The following is a 21,374-nucleotide window of genomic DNA, read 5'->3' on the forward strand; positions in this document are numbered from 1 at the left end:
CATTTTTATGCACACTTGCCCCCTCACCTACGCATATTTTTTTAAAAAACACTGCTTAGTTGGCAAACTGCATTGCAAAATTCAAATATGTGCAAATGTCAAAGGATGGCTGCGTTGCGGTTCTGTTTCGGAAAGTGTGGATTTTACAGATTCCGCTTGAAATACAAATGGAATTTCCTCGTGGAAACAGGAGCAAGGGCACTTGGATTTCCCAGTCATTTAAATCATATTTTTGGGAAAGCTATTTTCATAAGTGCATAAGAAGAGCCTGTTAGATTAGGCCAAAAGGGGCCCATCTAGTCCAGCGTCCTGTTCTCAGAGTGGCCAACCAGGTGCCCCAATGGGAAGCCCGCAAGCAGGGCCTGAACTCAAGAGCACTCTCCTCTCCTCCAGTTTCCAGAAACTGGTATTCACAGAGGCACACTGCTTATTATTTGGTCACTTAAGACATTTATGCACAGTTTAATCATCAGCATTTCTAAGCTGTGCAGTAGTCAGAAGCCATACATCTGAGCCACAAGGAACCAGCCACAAAGACTCCCCCAAGATCTCAGTGATCAGGCAGGGATATAAAGGATCATGCGGTCTTTAAGATCTATCCTGGACCCAAGTTATTAAGGGCCTTGTAAATGAATACGAGAACCTTGAACCTGGCCTGGTTATTCTGACAGACATAAACTGCTTGAACTGCTATGACTTCTCCCTAATAAGATTTTCCTTCCGCGTGAGGAAAGGCTGCAGCATTTGGGACTTTTTAGTTTAGAGAAAAGGCAATTAAGAGGCGACGCGGTAGAAGCGTATAAAGTTATGCACGGGGTGGAGAAAAAAAGTTTTCCTCTCTCATCACATCATGGGCATTGGACATCCGGTGAAGCTGAACGTTGGAAGATTCAGGACAGACAGAAACAAGAGTTCTCCACGCAGCATAGGACTAAACGATGGAATTGGTTCCCACAGGTGGCAGTGACAACCAGCCGCTTCTGAGGCAAAAGCATGGAGGGTAACGTTCTCCGTGGCTACTAGCCATGATGGCTATGCTCTGCCTTCACCATCGGAGGCGGCCTACTTCCGAATACCAGTTGCTAGAAACTGCAGGAGGGGAGAGTGCTCTTGCCCTCAGGTCTGGCTTGCGAGCTTCCAATGGGCAACTGTGAGAACGGGAGTAGATGGGCCATTGGCCTGATCCAGCCACCTCTCCCGATGGTCCTAGCAGGAGGCAAAGGCACTGTGGCATGTGCTGGCTGGAGAAGCTTCCCTCCCACAGGGAGAGGCACTGCCTCGTCCGCTCAGAGGAGCCATCAGCGGTCTTAAAGGGCCATTGTCTGATGCCACAGCCATTGGCTCTTACTGCTTGGAGGTGGGGGTGAGGGCTGCCCTGGGAGTGTCTCGTCCACATCCAAGGAACCCACAAAATCCACGCGATCCAGCCTGGACAGTTGTGGAGTTAGGAAGGACAGCACCACATTTCCTTCCTCCTCCTGTGTATTTTCCTGCACATTTGAGGGCAGATTAAGGCTGGAGCATGATTTCCTTTATTATTATTAAAAAATAATTACCTGCCCTTTGCTCAAAGGTCCCAGGGCGGGTTGCAACCGCTTTAAAATACATCATTTCAAACAGTGTGCAAAAACGGCCCAACGTCACAAAAAATCGGGTGGGTCCTAAAAATATGCATCTCGGGTGTCCCGGGCCAAGGGAGAAGCATCAGCTACGCCTCCCTACTCCTAGTTAAGCCGGTTGCCTCTGCAAATTGTTCAAGCCTGCACATATCCTTCCGTTCCGTGCGCTCGTGGTGCACACACGCCAGAAACCCCCACATTTATTGAGTTGGAAAGCAAAGGGTCTGGAACTTAAGGCTGCGAAGAGAGGTTAGAGAGGTTTGCATATGTTAAGTGCTTCTCCTCCCCATGTAGCAACGTAAGAAGATTGTTGGCTTGCTGGGTCAGACCAACAATCCACCCACATAACGGCCAAGCAGAAGCCTCTGGGAAAGGAAGCCCACAAACATGGAACAAAGAGCCTCTCTTACTGCCCCTCCCCAGCAAAGGGTATTCAGGGATAGGCTGCTCCTGAATCTGGAGGTTGCATAAAGTCATGGTGACTAGTAGTCACCCTTTAAACTTCTAAACATTACATTTCTCTGGTCCCCTTTAAAGCTATCTAAGCCAATGGACAGACTCGATGCACATGTCAGGAAACTAGCATGCACCTTGCACACAGACCCAGCGCATAGCGGCTGGTTTTGTACAGCATTCTGCGAAACTGAGATAATAATAGCTGTGTTTTGGAGGGGGGGTTAGGTTCTGTTTGGGTTTTAATGTGAACCCACCCAACTTGCACTTTCCAAAATGATAGGTGAAACAAAATGCAGCCCTTGTTTGACATTTGCATTTCAATACAGTTCTCCAACCAAATAGTGGTTACAAAGGTGTGTACACTAGAGGAATGTGGCCCTATATTATTGAAAATGACATAGAAAAGGCCTTATATATTAGGGAAAACCGCTTGCAAAAATATGTATCCAAGGCAACAACGGCATACAAAAATGTGTACATCAGGAGAAATTTGCACTGAATTCCTGACAATTTTGCAGGAGGACTTTTGCAAATAATAATTGCAAGCTAGCACAGAAACACGGGGAACTGAACTTCAGACTGAGAAAGAGGGAAGAACCAAACTGGCAAATGCATTTAAAACCTTAATATCTGTACGATACAACCTAATTCCACAGGCACAAGCTCTGAATCTAAATCTGCACAATGGAAGCATCCTCCGCCGACACACAACACAGACCATCTGCTCTGCTCTCACCTCCAGCAAGCTTGCAAGTGCCCTTGAATGCCCCCACCTTAGGCGACACTCTTCTGCATAGGAAGGTCCCATCCTGAGTGAGTGGCTGAGCTGATGGATGAGCCAGGAGGCGTGCTAAGGGATTCCCCCCTCTCTGGTGCAAGGGTCACCTTGAACATCCCAACGATCGGGAAGGCACTAACCTTCAAGGAGGATGACCCACATTTTGCAAGTCGAGGTAGCTCTGGAGAAGAAGACAAAAGCTGGCTGGGGGTGTGGGAGGGCTCAGACTCTCCCCTTTGGCTGTCTCTCTCTCTCCCCCCCTCAAGAGTTAATTTTATTTATTTTATAGCATTTATAACCCGCCTTTCCTCCAACGAGCTCGGGGCAGCATATGTGTTTCACCCTTCCTCCAACTGATCCTCACAACAGCCCTGGGAGGTAGGCTAGGCTGAAAGGCAGTGACTGGCCCAAAGTCAGCCAGTGAGATTCATGGCCGAGTTGGAATTTGAACCCGGTTCTCGTGGGCCCTAGTCCAACACTCTAACCACTCTGCTGGGTCAAAAACAAAGGACCAACAGAGAGAAGTAAAACCGGACCTAACGGTGGAGAGTTCAGGGTAAGGAAAAAACAACTAAAGAAAATATTTTGGGGAATAACACGACTGACCTACTTTAAAGGAATATTGTAAGGATATCGACATAAGGTACATGAAGTAAGGGGTGTAGTCAACGTAGGGTCATAGGCCCATTACTTGTTTAGGAGCAGGGTTCCAGCCAGGTCCCTATGTATGAGCCAATCAGCATGAACTGCAGTTAGCCACTGAGAAGAGTCCTTGTTCTTTCGTGCTGATTGGAGCCATCAGAGTAAAAGAAGGTGAGTCAGCCCCTGAGAAGACCCTTCTCAGTAGCTCACACACAGCCTCCTCTTTCATGCTGATTGGCTCCTAGGGACATCTGCTGTAGTGGAGCATGGACTCACAAGGTGACAGGGAGGGCCTGGGGATGTGGAAAAGAGGGTGTGGCTGTGAGCGGTGTGGCCCTGACTATCATGATGGGACCCTGCACTTCTGAATTCACCACTGCACTACTGCATGAAGTGCTTTGGAAACGTGCCGTATCATCATCGAAAGGATCACAGCTGAGTTGGAATCTGAACGCTTATTGGCCAGATTTCCATCCAGTGCTTTCTGGTGCTGGTCCACTCGAAACTGAAGATGGGAGGGATCTCATATTCTAGGACTTCTCCCACCACATGCCCATGTTTGTTTTTTCAAAGTCAACAGTTCCTTTTCTCTTGAAGGATAGCTAATTAGATAATTAGGTTAAAACCGTGCTCCCTGATAGGCTAGCTTTCCATATAGAGCGAGTTCTTAGAAAAAAACTAAATTGGCAGATCATCCAAGCCATTGTCTGCAGCCCACAGCAAAACAATCCTCACAGGACTCTACCGCATGCTTTTTCTGCAACCTTTGAGCTTGCTCTACAATTTGAGCCTGCCCAAACACATTTTAAAGGACAAGACCGAGATCACCTAATGACACAGGACAGGAAGACAGAAAGCCAGAAAGCCAGATTAGAGCATTATGTACAAACAACCTGTTGGGCCAAGACCTGCCCTGGACCTTCTAAGAAAGCCAGGGTGGTGCCATAGCCAGTGGGTAGCTGGGAGTCAGGGCCGGCATCAAGGACCAGCATGGTCAGCAACTCCCAAGGGCCCATGCCTGAGAAGGGGGCCCACAGAGACAAGTCCCTTGGACCTGCTTGCGTGCAGAGGGAGAGTCCGGAGGTAGGGAGGGGGTCTAGCCCAAGGGCCCCCAAACACCCAGAGCGGACACTGCAGAGAACAGAGCCAAACATAGGGCCTAGGCAAGGTGGTGAACCTTTTTTAGTCCAAGGGCCGCATTCCTTTCTGGACAACTTTCTGAGGGCCACATGCCAGTGGTGGGCATGGTCAGAGGCAAAAGTGGGCAGGGCAATTGATGTAAATTTTTACCTCTGCACGGTAGGCTAGTTTCTACACACACACCCCGCCTCCATTCTCCATTGAGGCAAGCAAGAGCCGTCAGTGGAGCTCAAGGACACACCTCCAGCCAGACAAACACTCAGGGAGGGTACAAAGGAGAGGCGTGGCTTGGGGAAGTTCCAAGGGCCAGAGGGAGAGGCCTGGAGGGCCGCATTCAGCCCTCGGGCCAGAGGGTTCACCGCATCTGTTCTAAAAGGGCCAATGAGGGTTGCGGCCTGGGGGGAGTTCCGAGGGCCAGACGGAACGGTCCAGAGGGCCACATTTGAGCCCCTGGGCCTGAGGTTCCTGGGATACTGCTTTGTACCAACGCTTGCAAGGGGCCCATGGAAATTTCTGCACCACACACTGCTGGAACGGCTAGGGAGTTTCGCCGTTTGAGAGTCCGGCTCTCTCCCTGCCGCAGCCCTTGGCAAAGCACAACAAACAAACGCACAGGACCTGCCACCCCTCTCTCTGCACGCTGCCAAGATCCACGTTTGACATTAAGCCTCTGGTTGTGCTTTTAATTGGGGAGGCAAGCTTTGAAAAGGGGGGGGAAGCATTCGTTAAAAGTGAAGGGATAGGACGCCTGCTTCCGTACGCTGACCTTTACATCACACAATGTGAATGAAAGAAATTATATATATATATAATTTTCCAAAAAAATCACCGTTGTGAAAGCTGCAGACAACAGGAAGGGTGCCACCAACGGCCCTGGCGTTCCTTCCGCACGCATCCAAAATGAGTCATTGGGCTACCCAAATTCATCAACAGGTTTTGATCCTGGGGAAGGATTTGGGGGCAGGCTGTAGTTCAGTGGGTGAAGCATCTGTTTTGCATGCAGAAGGTCCCTGCTTCAGTCTCCTGGAGAGCTGCTGCCAGTCCGTGCAGACAACACTGAACTACATGGACAATAGGGTCTGACTCAGGCCAAGGGAGCTTTGCATGTTCCTATCCTGTCCCTCTTTCCCCTGCCCGGCTTTCCTCTCCAAAATTCTCCAGAGGGTTGTGCGATACAGCACAGGGTATTTTAAGAGGAAGGCGCATTTTTAAGTGGAAAGTGGGAACTTAGCAAAATGAAATGTTTGGCCTTTCGGATGCCCCGCTGAATGAGCCGGAGCTGTTTAAAATATGGCCTTCAACATGCTTTGCAAATATTTCCTCAGGAATCCTCATGACGCAATATTAAAAGAAGTCATTAGATCCTCTTGAAGGACCCCCTCTGAGATATAAAGATATAGGTACATAGCAATCCTTATGACAGTCTTGCGAAGCTGGCCAACAGGGGCAGCCCAGCCATGGACAGAGGCAAACTGACCCCAAACAGCCTGGGGTTCACGGGGGCTGTTAGGAGGGGGAAGTTACAGGGTGGGTTTTTTTGGGAGACCCCCTGATCTTTTCCTAGTTCCCACCTTCAAGTTTTTAAACTTTTTTTTAAACTTTGTTTACTGGGCAATTCCTCCCCAAAATTTGCATCTCTCCATTTAATTAGCAAGTGCAAATTTTATGCAAATGTGTGCCGGGGGCCTGCAACCTCGAAGCTCTTAAGGATCTAGCGATGCCCGCATACAGGAGGAGGGGGCGGCACACGTATAAAACTGCCTTTTAACAGAGAGCGCCGGCCACTGCTTTCGGATGCGACACATGGAGTCGGCTCAGCGGTTCCTGCCTGGGGTTACTATCGCTCTGCTTTCCAGGGGATACGATTTGAGAACCTTTTGATCTCTGTCGGCTAGCCACGGCATCAACACCGCGGCAAAGAGTGGCGTGGAGGGGGGGAGTAAAGGAGCAACAGACATTACCAAAAAAATCAGAGAAAAAGAAAGGGTTTCCAGTGCAATCTTGTCAGGCCCCTCAGCGTACCAACAGAGGTGGGGAACCTTTGTCTGTCCAAGGGCTGCGTTCCCTTCGGGGCAACCTTCGAGAGGTAGGTGGAGCCAGAGGCAAAAGTAGGCGGAGCAAGGCCTGGGTGCTTTAGGACCTTTGCAGGAGAACAACTGTAAGGCTATCCTTTTAATGTAAAGCTGTACTTTTTGGGTTTTTTAAGCCATTCCCTGGACATCAAATATTGCATCGGAATGTCCGGAGGGCTCTCCTTACACTTATTTATACGGCACTGCCCTCACTCTTCATTTGGCTTCGCTTGCCATCAGTGATGGCAGCATGCAGCCCAGTCTGGCATCTGGTTGGCTGCTGTGAGGACAGGATGCTGGACTAGACGGGCCTTGGACCTGATCCAGCAGCCAGGCTCCTCTGAAGTTCTACTCTACCCATTCTCACATTTATTAAGTGCCTGCAAATATAAATAAAGATACCTTCAAGAGGGATGTTGGCAGGGGAGAGAGATCTTGGTTTGGAAAACTGGCAGTCACACACGGCTCCTGAATATTTTTCCAATAATAAGAGGAAGGGACGTTTTTCGTCTGCAGAGGGGGTGACTGGACACAAGCTATGAATGCCTTCCGAACGAAAGTGACAGACCAGCAATAGCACTCTGTTTAGGATGCCCTCCAGTTGGAGTCCCAGGCAAATCAAAATTAAAGAACGTGTTTAAGAATAACTGGGAATCTGGGATACAGAAGATCTGGCGTGTGTGTGAGCGTGGCGCATACATGCAGCCCCTCACTTGCCCACGAGGAGAGGCAGGCCGGCGCTAAGTCTTCATCTTTCTTTACGAGTGTGGATTAAGATCATTAATGAGAGCAATTAAGTAATTCATACAAACTGCCGCAGCAAAATGCGTGCACGCAGACACACACACAGAAACCTCAAACCAATTCAAATACCGGGACAATAGTATTAACTGTCCGTCTCAGGTTGGATGGCAGACTGTCTGTGCCTCTCTAAATCAGATTTTTTTCTCCTTTCTGGTTTTCTCTCTTTATCCCCCCCCCCATATCTGGATCACAGACCACCATAAAGCAAGAGGGGAGTGACGTTTGCTTAGTAGCAGAGCTCCTACTTTCTATATAGAATATTCCCATTTCAGTTCCCGGTACAGATGTAAAGGCCTGGAGGAGAAATGGGGAAAAACCATACCCCCTGATGTTTCCATTCCACCCACTAGACCTTCTCATCTCTAATCCCTGGTATCCACCCCACTGATTTGGAACCCAAAGCCAGCAAGCTTTCAAAGTCTAGTTTATCAGCCCAGCCACCACCAAGATAATCTGCTTTTTGTTTGTGCCAGGAAGCTCTGCTTAGGAAGAGTTAGAGGCAGCTGACAAGGGCCTGTTTGGATTATCTCTTTTTGTTTCTCCTACAGGTTCAGTAACCTTCAGGCTGATGGACAGATGGAGATGGGGGGGAAGGGGGGGTTGTTTTGTTTTGAGCATTGGAGGAGATGACTTCCAGTTGCAAGACCTGCTTTTAATGTCTTTCCGCCGCGGGAGCTCATTTGAAAAGCCCTCGCAATTTTTTTTTTTAAATCTTTGCAAAAGCAACACAGACAACAGACCTCTTTGCTCTTAGATCCTCCTGGGAAATGAAACCTCCTTGCATACTACAGTGGCTTCCCTGCCCTGCGCCGCCCTCTCCGGAACTTTCCGGGGAGGGCTTTCGGCAAAGCGGAGCTTCCTTTTGGCTTCTAAGTCGCAAGCCAAGCAGGTGGGGAAATCATTTTCTCCTGACACGCAGCTGCTGTGTCCCAGAGCAAATGCAATAGGAAGGATGTTTTAGGCAGGGTCGGGCATCGGCCAAGGGCCCATGCCCGAGAAGGGGACCCGCTGGCCACCACCGCCCTGGACCTCTTCCTTCACTTTGCTGGAAGTGTGGGAGATGGCAACTTAAACGTGGGGCTTGAAGTCTGCAGGCCAGAAGGTAGAGAGACAGTCTTCCAAGGTGGCTAGGCTGTCCGTCTGACCTGTGATCATCTACCTGATCTGACCTGTGATCATCCATTGTAATGGGATACCTTTAGGAAAGCTGATCTGCTGCCCCCTCCCTTGGCTAGTCAGAGACATCTTGCCTTTGCCTCTCTCTCCTGGATCATGGGGGCAACGACCAAGCCTGCCCATGGCTCCTCCGTCTTAGTTAGAAACTAGGCTGCCTTTTCTATCAACTGCATTTCAATAAATAAAGGAGCTATGCTGATTTGCAACTGCGTCTGAAGTCTCGGTGATTTAAAGCAGGGTAAAAAGCCTGACTCCTTTACAGGTAAATCACACACGCGCTCCTTCCAGCTCGGCTGCCGAAATTGCGGCGCAGCTAATCTCTGCAGTCTTCAGCACTCATCACGACTGCAACCTGCGCCTTCTCTCTGCCATTGCAAACATCCGCCTCTCACCCTGCGCCAGGACACAGTGGCCGCGGCGAGGAGGAGAGGCACTAGAAGCCTCCCTGCTGATTGGCTGACTCCCTGGCAAGCCAGCCAATGGCAGCAGTGAGGAAGAAGAGGGTGAGCACCAGCTGGCGATAACAGCAGTGAGGAGTTAGGCTCACTGGCAGAGTGGCATTTACAGGGGTTGCCTTACCCAAAGGCCATGGCATTTTTTTAAAGGAAACCATATATGTCCAAATGGATAGCCAGACCTGGCTTTTGGACACCCAGTGGACACAAATGGACCCATAAAATTTCATCAATGAACCGTGAACACATAGATTGGAAAACCACTGAAAGACTGAAATTTTAGTGAAATCCAATAGAAACAGTAGAACATAGGGGCACATGATGCGATAATTGCTTGGGTTCTTCCAAACCACTAATCTTTCTGAAAAACTTCTTAACAAAATCTCTCTCTCTATACACTGCGGTGCCTGGCTCTTTGTATTTTCGTTCTCCCCAAAGTAAGGATTCTACTACAGCAAAGCACGGACCATAAACAGCAAAACGTGGAACTACCACTGGCTTCGTGCCCACCAAGGCAGTTGACATATCTTTAACACCACAGTAGCACATGAAATATGCTCAGGTTAGACTACCACAACTCACTCTGCCTGGGGCTGCCTTTGAAGACACGTCCAAAAAAGGGTCATAACGGCAGCCAGTCAGAAGATGTCACACTCACCACCTGCCAAAATTACTTCTTGAGCTCAAATCAAGGGGACCGGTTTGGATCTTTAAAGCCCTAAACGGCTTGGGAGCAGAATGTCTGCAGAATCATTTTTCTCAGTGAGCCTGCCCAGAAAAAAATGGGGGGGGGGGTCTTCTCAGAAATACAAGATAGTGGACTAGAAAACAAGGCCTGTTCTTCTCAAGGAAAGTTGGCTTGATCCCATCAGTGTTTTTTTAGACACTTCTAGCAAGCTTTTCCATTTCCATTTATTTATGATGAAAAATGAATGCCGCCATATCATTAAAAAATCAAAGCAGTTTATAACAACCATACATACTAGAGGGGGGGGGATTCAATTCAGTTCTCATTTAAAGCTGAATTGAACAAAATTGTACTTTCCAAAACAGTCTGAGAACTTAAAACACAGCCATCCTTCAAAATTCGCACTTATCCGAATTTTGCAATGCAGTTTGCCAACTAAAGAATGTTCGTAAAAATGCATCAATTAGGGGACAGTGTGCATAAGTATTACTATGTTAGTGAAAATAACATGCATGACATTGGGAGGAATTGCGTGCAAAAAATGTGCATGTTAAGTCAAAACTGAACAAAAATGCGATTTATTAGGAGACATTCATCCCAAAATGCGGAGAACTGGATTTGAAATTCGAAGACGAAGAAACAAAATCAAAATGGGCAGATCTTTCCATCCCTAATACATACACACAGTAAGAGGCATGTAAACCTTTAAAACCAGAGATCGTCAACTATTATAGAAAGACGTTTCATTAATTGCCTGCATGAGCTTGGGGACACTGAAAGGTTTTCGGCAGATGTTTAAAGGTTAAAGCAGAAGGTGCCTGCTGAATCTCTGTTGGCCAGAGCGTTCCACAGGACTGGGCCAATGGCACTAAAGGCTCGGTTGCTTGTCGCTCTCAGATGAGCCTCACCCACTCAGGGGACCACCAACGACGCTCCTGCAGGTGGTCTCAGCTGGGATATAAGGCTTCAGGCAGTCCCTAAGGTACCCCGGACCTAAGTTCTCCAGGGCTGTCTAAATTAATACGAGAACCTTGAACCTGTCAATAGACATGTAGGTGCTCTGTTGTTATACACCTTCAGGTCAATGACGACTTACGGCGACCCTATGAATCTTTTTTGGATACATTCATAGGGTTTTCATGGCAAGAGGTATTCAGAGGTGGTTGACCATTGCCTTCCTCTAAGCCTACGGCACCCGGTATTCCCAGGCGGTCTCCCATCCAAGTACTTACCAGGCCTGACCCGCTTAGCTTCCAAGATCAGATGAGATCAGGCATGTTCAGGGTAGTATGACCATAGGCTGCAGGTGCTTAAATAAGCTTTTATGCTATTGCTGCCTTTAATAGTCTCCTGTACCCCAAATTTCTCAGTTTGATTGATTTTTTTTTTTAAAAAAGAAAGATTATTAGTGTGCATTTTATCCCTATATTGAGCCACCTTAAATATTTTACAGAAAAGTGCAGGGTGTAGATTTCAATCATAAATAAATTGTTCAGATGGAGTACCAGAATTGGACTGGCGAGCTGAAATCCCTCCCCAAACTCCTAAAAAAAACCCGTGTAGGAGGCATGCCTGCTGATTGGCCCCCCTTGCGACAGGTGAAGATTTAATCAGAAGGATTTCCAAAAATACTTACGCCCCACAGAACACTTGCCAATGCGTCACACTCCAGAGACACAATTGTCTTTCGCAGAGTTAGTCCCACGGTGTCTTGAGCAATTAGACTTTCCACATTTCCAATTTAATGAAGGCCTTCACAACCTCTCTCTCCTGTTTTTTTAAATTTTATTTGATTCCCAGAACAGAGAATTAAAGGGAAAAGAGCCTGTATGTACGTAAAAAGATGAAAAGAATTAATGAACAGAGAAGATGTCAAAATAGATCAATGAAGGTGAGAGAAGTGTGCCAAAGAGAGACCCACTTGCAACACGTAGGGTTGTAGCCAGTCCTACTCAGAGTAGGCCCACTGCAATTAATGAACCTAAGTCAGTCGCGTTCATTAATTTCAAATGGGTATCAATACTTCAGCACAGTCATTAACCAAAATGGAGACAATAGTCAAGAAATCAGAAGAAGGCTAGGACTGGGGAGGGCAGCTATGACAGAACTAGAAACGGTCCTCAAATGCAAAGATGCATCACTGAACACTAAAGTTAGGATCATTCAGACCATGGTATTCCTGATCTCTATGTATGGATGTGAAAGTTGGACAGTGGAAGAAGTAGATAAGAAAATCAACTCATTTGAAATGTGGTGCTGGAGGAGAGCTTTGCGCATACCATGGACTGCAAAAAAGACAAATAATTGGGTGTTTGAACAAATTAAACCAGAACTATCACTAGAAGCTAAAATGACGAAACTGAGGTTATCATACTTTGGACACATAATGAGAAGACCTGATTCACTAGAAAAGACAATAGTGCTGGGAAAAACAGAAGGGAGTAGAAAAAGAGGAAGACCAAACAAGAGATGGATTGATTCCATAAAGGAAGCCACAGACCTGAACTTACAAGATCTGAACTTACATGAGAGATGCTATTGGAGGTTGCTGTTTCATAGGGTCACCATAAGTCAAAATCAACTTGAAGGCGTATAACATCCTCCAAGTAGGATTAGCATTGGATGCAAGCCTCAAATCTAGACCACCATTGTTGCTTCTAGAGCAGATGTAAAGGAGGTCACATTTGGCCCTCCAGGCCTCCCTGTCTGGCCTTTGCCACTCTCCCCAGGCCACATCTCTCACTAGCTGTCCTTTGCACCCTCCTTGATAGGAATGGAAGGGTCTGCCAGTTCCAGGCCTCTCCACTTTTCACTCTTCCAATCTTAAATTGTTTCTCCATGTTTCTGCAGCAATCTGTGATTTTTTTAAAAAAATCCTCATGAAAATTTGCAGCATTTTACTGCAATCCTTTCCCAATAAATCCATTTTTGTGCACAGTTTTGACTAATCTACACATATTTGCAAGCAGTTTCTCCTAATAGAATGAGTTTTTGCATGTATTTAACTAATAGGTTTTGCGCATGCATTCCCCAATATATGCACGCTTGTTAACCATGTTTGGTTGTCCTGCGGCATTGCAAAATCGGGATAAGTGTGAATTTTGAAGGGTGGCCGCGTTTTGATCCTCACGCTGTTTTGGAAAGTGTGAATTTGACAGATTCAGCTTTCAATGTGAGCCGAATCCAAGTTCTCACCCATCCCTTCTCCTTGAGTGTTGCCTAGCTGGAAGGTGTCCCTGCACTCTGATAATGACTCTTGCTTGACTGGAAGAAGGATAGAGAGTTTGTGCTGCACATAGAAACTAGCCTACTGTACCAACATTTACATCTGTTGCTCCACCTACTTTTGCCTCCGGCCCTGCCCACCATTGACCTTGGAAGGTCGCCCAGAAAGGAATGTGGCCCTATGGCTGAAAAAGGTTCCCCCACCCCTGTTCTAGAGGACCAAGCCAGGGGATGTCAACAGGAAGCCAGAGAGAGGCAATCTCATTTTCAGTTGGGGTGGGGTGAGGGGACCTAAACTCTTTTCCCGAAACGCTGCCTCCCCTACCCTTGGCCCTGCCCATCAACGACAGCGGCACAGGCAATGGAATTATTCTGAAAAGGAGGGAAAGATTTGCAAGCCAACAGAGAGGGGAAAAACAAGTCAAGTGTTATCCTGGGACTTTAAATCACAGCGAAGCAACAAGCCAGGTGGAAGCCTTATTGTCTCTGCTGCAGAAGGGAGAGTGGGGTATGCTGGCAGATCACTGGGTGATCTGTGTTAGGCTGGCAAAGGTTTTCTGCCTCCCAGCTGTGCAACATCTGGGAAGAACAGAAATGCACCTTCCTCGCCTTAAATAAGGCTGCCGAAAACGCCGAACATTCAGGGTAACCAGGCATGGACTCTTGTCACAGGCTCTGCTCCATTCCGGTGCTGAAAGCAAATATCCAGGCTCAGAATGCGCTCAGAGGCACCCTTGTTATTTCATTCTAACTGTATGCCTTTTTTGTGTGTGTGTGCAATCTGGCCCTTATAGATCTCGGGATTCTGATAAAAAACAAACAAATCAGATCTGACAAACCTGAAGTCTGCCCGCCCTCTGGTTTCCCTAAATTGTTACAAACAGCTTCCTCACCCGCACTGTCTTGCATCGGGGGTCAACCACCGGCCGCTTCTAGGCCAAGAGCGCCCCCAAAAGCGGCGGCGTCAGGCCGCTTCCGGAGTTCATGAGTTACCATTGCAACTAAATATTTTCCCATTATCCAAATAGTTCAGCTCATAGGAAGAACACAGGAACGTGGCCTTATAACTCAGCCGGATCCTTGGCTCCATCTAGTTCTGTATTGTTTACACTGACTGGCAGCAGCTCTCCATGGTTGCAGACAGGGGTCTCATCCCAGCCCTCCCTGGAAAGGCTTGAATCCAGGACCTTTTGTGTGCAAAAAGCAGTGCACCACTGAACCTTGGCCTTGAACCAGGGATGTGAGTAATGTCAGGCAGCGCTACAGCCTATATATCACTCCCAAACCATAGTTAAAGGTGGGAACCGCAGCATTAGATGGGCAGCGGCTCTTCACGGTTGCCGACAGAGGACATTACCAGCCCTACCTGGAGAAGCCACTGAGCTATGGCCCTTCCCTTCACCACAGAGGCCAGCATTCCAGCCCAGAAGAAGCCCTGTCAAATGCCCACCAACTGTCAGGCGCTTACGTCCCTAGCTGGAAACCACAAGCTGAATTTACAAGCGGTGACGGGTGCAGAATTTGGGGGTGGACATACTTCGCCAAGAAGCAAACACAAGCCCATGATGTTGAGGCAGGCCCCTTTTGCTGCTTGTAAGTGGCAGCTCACAGGACACAATGGATGCCAACCTGTGGCAGGTAGCATTGGGCAGAGGCTTCAGGACCTTGGATAGCTCTCTAAGCAGGCAACACGCTCTGGCTATTGCCCCCTTGGTCACTCATACCAAGGGGGCTTTATGCATCGAAGGTGCAGTGACACACCACTGCACCCCCTCCCCAAATCACATGCCCTCCACACCGGACATCCACGCCTCAGGCAATGCTATCTGCAGATCAGTAGCTTCCACAGAACCAAACAATCAGGGATCCTGATCCCCCTGTACATCTCTACATGCAAGTCTCTTTGAAATTCCCAAGTCTCTTTGAAATATTAGACGCCACCTCTGTTATATTTTCGGCGCCTACTGAAGACCTTTCAACAAGGCTTTTAAAGCTGAGACCTTTATCCCAGCCTATGTCTGTGTTGGAACTGTTTTAAGATGTTTTTAAAGATTTCTTTATAAAAATATTTTTTTAGATGTTTTGTTTTTAAGATGCTTTAAGATGCTTTTACGTGTTTTGTCCCTTGCTTGCTGCCCTGAGTTCCTTCCGAGAGGAAGGGTGGGAGAGAAATTTAAATATTAATATCAATAATATTGTAGGGTTTCCTTTCAGAGATGGACACATTTTGTTCGTGTATACGGGAGCCGGGAGGGGCAGTGAAGCCATGAGATATTGAGAGAGCTGAAGTGAAACCTCTTCTCTCTCTTGGGCTAGACTTGGGCTTGACAGAGATCCTTGAAGCAAGTGCGGAGAACCTTTTTTTCCCCAGCCTGAAGGTCATATTCCCTTCTCTGCACCAGTAGTATAGTGGCAAATTCAGAAGTGCAGGGTGGGTCCCTTCATGTTAATCAGAGCCATGCCCCCTCCCTGTTATTTTTGTTTTTGTTTTGCTGTGCGGTTGAGAATGAGATCCTTGATAATGCCTAGGAACCAGTAAGCATGAGAGGAAAATGTTAGCTGCTGAGAAGAGTCTTCTCAATGCTTAACTCACCTCCTTTCACTCCGATTGGCTCCAATCTGCAGGAAAGGACAAGTAAGCATGTTAGAAGACCCTTCTCAGTGGCTAACACACTCCTCCTGCATGCTGATTGGTCCATAGGAAGCTGGAGAAATAGGTACTCTGCTCCCAAAAAAGTAAAGGGTCTATGACCCCCCCGAGACCCTGCATGACTACACCTCTGCTCTGCACCCTTCCAAGGATCACATGCCAGAGGTGGGTGGGGCCAGAAGCAAAAGCGGGCGGAGCAAAACATGTACATTTTATCTTTGTACATGTTTTGCTCTGCCCACTTTTGCTTCTGGCCCCTCCTCTCTCTAGCCTCCATCCGGGAAAGCAAGAGGCAATATCAGAGGTCACAGACATTTTCTCAGCCAGGTAAAAACGCTCCGGGAATGAATCAGGGCCCCTGAGAGGTGTCACCTGGGGAGAGGAAGCGTGGCTTGAGGCAGGTCCCGAGGGCCCAGCCGGAGAGGCGACTACCGCATCTGGAGGGCCACAGATGCTCCCCTCCCCGCTGCTCTAGGAGAAGACGAGGTCGCCACCAGCTTTGTGGAGACCTCTTTCCCGCCTCTCGAAGCCGCAGAGATAAACGGGCACGTATAAATAGCAACAGGGCCACATGCCAACAAAGAGTCTTTCACTAAAGTATCAAAATCATTTCGAAAACTTCCTCTCTCTCTCTCTCCCCCTTCCACAATTCTGCTCCTTTGCTTCTTTTGCCAAATTCTTTGCTTGGCAATCTGTGGTTTCTGGAGCCTTCGAGATTGTCAACAGCTGCTAATTATTTTTTTCCCCTTTTATGAGGAAAAACTTGGCGGCTTAATGATCAGGAGGGAAGGGGGAGAGGCACAGCATTTTCTTCCCCCTTCCAAAAATCACTTTTAAAACAAAATTTTGCTGAGTCATCCCGAGTAGATATTACACAAATGCTTTCCTATCGCAGGCTGCTCGACAGTCAGCCACAAACCTATGCAAGGGTTACGGAGCAGACAGCCCGTTAATTGCTATATTTGCATCTGTGACAGGTTTGTGTGGACTCCTGACTGGCTCGGGCAAAAGGGCAAGAACTCTCTCCCCCGGCGCAGGATTTCCACAACAGGAAGAGTGGTACTTGTTGAATTTCTGCCTGCTGTACAGGTCTTAAAAGCACAAGAGCCCTGCTGGGGAGGAGAAGGTGGCAACCCATCTCTCACACACTCCGCCCTGATCCACAGACCTCACCTTCTGCCAGAAAACACACACACACTCAAGTAGTGCTGTCACAAAGTGTTAGCAAACAGCAGCTGCCCAATCTCTTTAAGTGCAGTTTGCATAGAATTTTAGAGTTGGAAGGGATCCTGGAGGTCATCTAGTCCAACCCCTTGCCCAATGCAGGATGCAACTACAGTGGCGCCCCTTACAGATGGCTGTACAGTCTCCGCTTAAAGACCTCCAGTGGAGGAGAGGCCAACCCTTCCAGAGGCAGGCTGACCCCCTGTTCAACCGCTCTGTCCATCAGGCAGTTACACCTAATGTTTAGTCAAAATCCACTTCCCCACAATTTCTGCCCCTTGGTTGCATTGACTCCCTTTCTCTTTGGCTTCCCTGCAAGGCCACGAATGCTCAGTTACTCCTCATTTACATAGACGTGCTCAACAATTAGAAGGACAGAAAACACACGCACAGACAAAAGTGGCTGAAAAGGAACCCGTTCTGCAAAAGCATCAGCGATAAGAAGAGTGGTACCTGTTGAATTTCTCCCTGCCACACAGCTGGTCCATCTAGCTCGTTATTGTCTACACTGATTGGCAGCAGCCCTCCAGGGTTGCAGGCAGGGTTGGAAAAGATGGCAGGGATCGAATCTGGGACCTTCTGCATGTAAGGCAGGTGATCTTACAGCCCTTCAGATAGATGTGTGTGTATGTATGTATGCAGATAGATAGATAGGGTAGTACTCAATCCTTGTCCTACTCAAAGTAGACCCCTTGGGTGGTATTCAGCTAAGCTGTACGCCGAGCAGGCCCACTGAAACCAAGGAACTTAAGTGAGCCATGTCCATTCACTTCAATGGGCCTAGCACTGAATACCACTCATTGAATAGACATGGCGCAGTTAGGGTCACTGATTCTAATGGATCTACTCTGTGTTCTAGTCAAATGAATCACAGCAGCTGAGAATTCAGCAGCAGGGGGAAAAAATCCATTCTTTACAAACTGCCTCTGAAGGCTGTGGGGAGAAAGGAGAGAGGGCAGGCCGGTTCCCCTCAATTTCTCTGGGGTTACATCCCCCAAAAGCTGCCACATCCAAGATGTTGCCCCAGCCCACTGCCGCCTCCCAGCTGGCCCCATGATCTTCTGTGGGGGGGGCGAGGGGGGATGTCTTGTCCTCCTTCAATTCCAGGCAGCATTTTAAAAAATAAAAAAAGAGGCAGATCAATGCTCAGTGCACCTCTTCCGGTGGAAAAATCCCCCCCAACAACAGCAGGTAGCACCTGGCCAGCGACCATGCGCTTAGTTCCCAGCAGGCTCTCACCTGCTTTTCATTCTTTACACATAGCTGACGTTAGCCACGTGAGGCCCCTTTGTCCAGAAAAAACGGCTCAGTCCTCGACATCCAAAGGCCCTCTGGGTAAAGGTCCAAAGGGGACGCAAGGCAGGAGCATTTTAGCAAATGCGTTGCCTTTGCCTGGGGCAACTAGGCCAAAACGGAAAGAGGTGGCACTGAGCTGAAATGACTGACAATTTTTTGCAAATGTTTTTGGCAGTGCTGAAAAACAGCACTGCTTTCTGACATTCCGTGCACCTGCACTGCCAGCGCTTTCCTTATGAAAATAAGGTCTGCTTGCTCATCGCCCTCAGCAACATCACCTCATGGCCTAATCCAGCTGGCTACAAAGCACAGTGGTGTAATCCTGTCCACTGTGTGATCCCTAATTGACTAGTATCCTGTAATCCAATTGGCTATGAAACCTTGTGCTGTTATTTCCTATGGGATCCCTGATTGGCTATGGAGCACTGTGACATAATCCCATTCCTTGGTGATCCCCAATTGGATAGGATCACTCATGAGAACTATTTCAGGAAGGAGGAGGCAGCAGCAGCCAGGAAAAATTGGGTCTGAACAATGCTGGGGAAATCTGAGTATTCGCACAAGTGTTTTCAGGGGGTGTTTTCTTGAATAAAAAAAAAAATCAGAACAGCTCCAAAAAACTGTTACCCAGCCAAACCTACTGTTGACAGCTGGCTGAAGTATCTTACTTTTGGAAGAGCCATGCTCTCCCCTGACTTTTCATTTCATACCAACCTGTTAACTTGTAGATACACAATCAAAAACAAACAAGAATCTTACATTTACGTTTTGCCTAGTTACTACACGGTATTTGGTTCTGTTTTTAGGATCGGTAGGAGAGTTCATCTGAGATCCATCCTCTCTGATGTCCTAAAACAGATGTGGGAAACTTTGTCAGCCTGAGGGCCAGGTTCCCTTCCGCGCAACCGTCCGGGGGCCACATGTCAGTGGCGGGCGAGGCCAGAGGCAAAAGTGGGCGGAGCAATTGATTTAAATGTCACCTTTGCACAGCAGGCTAGATTCTGCGTGCAGGCATCATGAGAGTTCCAGGCCACATTGCAGCCAGGCAAAAAAAACCCAAGGTGGATGTGGCTGAGGAAAGAGCGTATGACCCGAGTCTAGAGTCCCAAGAGCCAGACAGAGAGGGCTGGAAGGCTACATTTGACCTCCCGGGCCAGAGATTCCCCCATTAGGGCTTTCGGTAGATATATAATACAGTGGAGTGCAGAAGTAACTGGTCTGTTATGATGGGTAGTTGAAAGAATAAAGAAACTTAAGATTCATTACTACAAAGTCATACTTATTATAATTAATTAATTAGATTTATGTCCCTCCTTTTCTCCCAGTAGGAGCTCAGGGTGGCAAACAAAAGCACTAAAAACACTGAACAATCATAAAAACAGACTTTAAAACATATTTAAAAAACCATCTTTTAAAAAAAAAAGCTTTAAAAACATCTAAAAAAGTAATTCCAACACAGACGCAGACTGGGATAAGGTCTCTACTTAAAAGGCTTGTTGAAAGAGGAAGGTCTTCAATAGGCGCCGAAAAGATAGCAGAGATGGCGCCTGTCTAATATTTAAGGCGAGGGAATTCCACAGGGTCGGTGCAGCTACACGAAAGATTTGCTTCCTATGTTGTGCGGAATGAACCTCTTGATAAGATGGTGTCTGCAGGAGGCCCTCGCCTGCAGAACATAGTGATTGACCGGGTATATAAGGAGTAAGACGATCTTTCAGGTATCCTGGTCCCAAGCTGTATAGGGCTTTGTACACCAAAACCAGCACCTTGAACTTGCTGAAACAGGCATGCGGCTTCCACTCAGCAAGTCATGACTAACTAACTGAGAACAAAGGCAGGCAGAGAAAGGAGGATGGGGGAGGAGCAAAGCCTGCAAGAACAACAAACACTTTAGAAGAGGAATCTGCAGGAGGGAAAAAATAGGTTGCCTTTCTTTCTATCTCACACACACTGGTTCAGGTCACTTGGCACATGGGTTGGTGGTTTATTCCCAGCACCCCACCCTAAGAAGACATTGTCATTATCAGCAGGAAACATAAAGAGTATCTCAAAATGAGTCAAAAACCCACCCCAGTCATGTCAGAAAGACACTGTAGTTAGCCCGAGAGAGAGTCTCATCCAGTTCTAATAAATTACCTCTAGAAAGAGGTGCAGTTACCCTGAGCTAGACTCATTTACTGCTGTTGATGTGTACAGTCCCTTAAGAGAAGACCCTTGCCTAACTCTGCATCAATGACCTCCACCCACAGTTGCCTTAAGTACGATGCTCGCCACTACTCAGAGACCAGAAGCCAGTGTGGGAACAAGCCCTTAAAAAAAAAAAAGGAGAATGAAGGGTCTGTTCTCTCACATTCGACATACGTCTCTAGATTACTCAGCACCTTTAGACCGGCGGCTGAATATGTCAACCGGCTCTCTTGAGAAGCGTTACATGTTGAGGCAATTCAGATGTTCTGTCGTTGGGGTTGGGAAGTGGCGTTGTGGCCCATTCCATGGGTAATGGACAGTGCCGTGGTTACACAGCAGCATTGAGCACCAACTGCAGCTTGCTATGTGCTTGGAGTGCAAATGGAGCTCCATGCATACAGGAACTCTGCGTGCAGGAGCTCAGTGTGCCTGGAAAATTCATGGAACTCTGGATTGAGGTGCACAGGATGCTCCCCCCCACTTGATATACAGCAATATTCTGCAAGCACTATAGCTTTTCTTGGCCCCTTAAGATGGTTGAACATACAGTGGCAGAGATCTCCATCTATCAGAATGATACCTGGTCTGATTAATACCAATTACTCTCTATCACATTCCCAGTTCTGCTGCTTCACAGCCTTTTAAGGGGAGATGGCAATTTTTAAGTGGACTGAACCTGGCATTCTGCATGCCAAGCATGTACTCTGCTGCTGACCTACAGCCCCTACCAAGCAGCTAACGGTTCCTAACTCATTCCTCCACCCATAACAGCCCTGCAAGGTAATCTGCTAATATCGCCATTTTGCAAACAAGGTGAAAAATGAGGCTGTGCACCTCAGCCAAGACCAAAACAAAGATTTTAATCTGGATATTCTCAGTCCTCCCATCTACTGTCCCATGCTGTCTCTCATACTGCTTTTTTCTAGCTGCAAAGGGGGCCCCATGATTGGAAGAAGTGGCGG

The 21,374-nt window shown here is 47.7% G+C and overlaps 1 protein-coding gene and 1 pseudogene across 1 annotated transcript in view; both read right to left on the bottom strand.

The window, feature by feature from the left end:
* DOC2B (double C2 domain beta) overlaps positions 1 to 21,374 on the bottom strand; it is a 120,497-nt gene that overhangs the window by 96,253 nt on the left and 2,870 nt on the right. The window lies entirely within an intron of this gene.
* LOC133374528 (5S ribosomal RNA) lies at positions 11,014 to 11,131 on the bottom strand (annotated as a pseudogene).

This window comes from Rhineura floridana, chromosome 21 (genome assembly GCF_030035675.1).
Source record: "Rhineura floridana isolate rRhiFlo1 chromosome 21, rRhiFlo1.hap2, whole genome shotgun sequence".
Taxonomy (NCBI): Eukaryota; Metazoa; Chordata; class Lepidosauria; order Squamata; family Rhineuridae; genus Rhineura; species Rhineura floridana.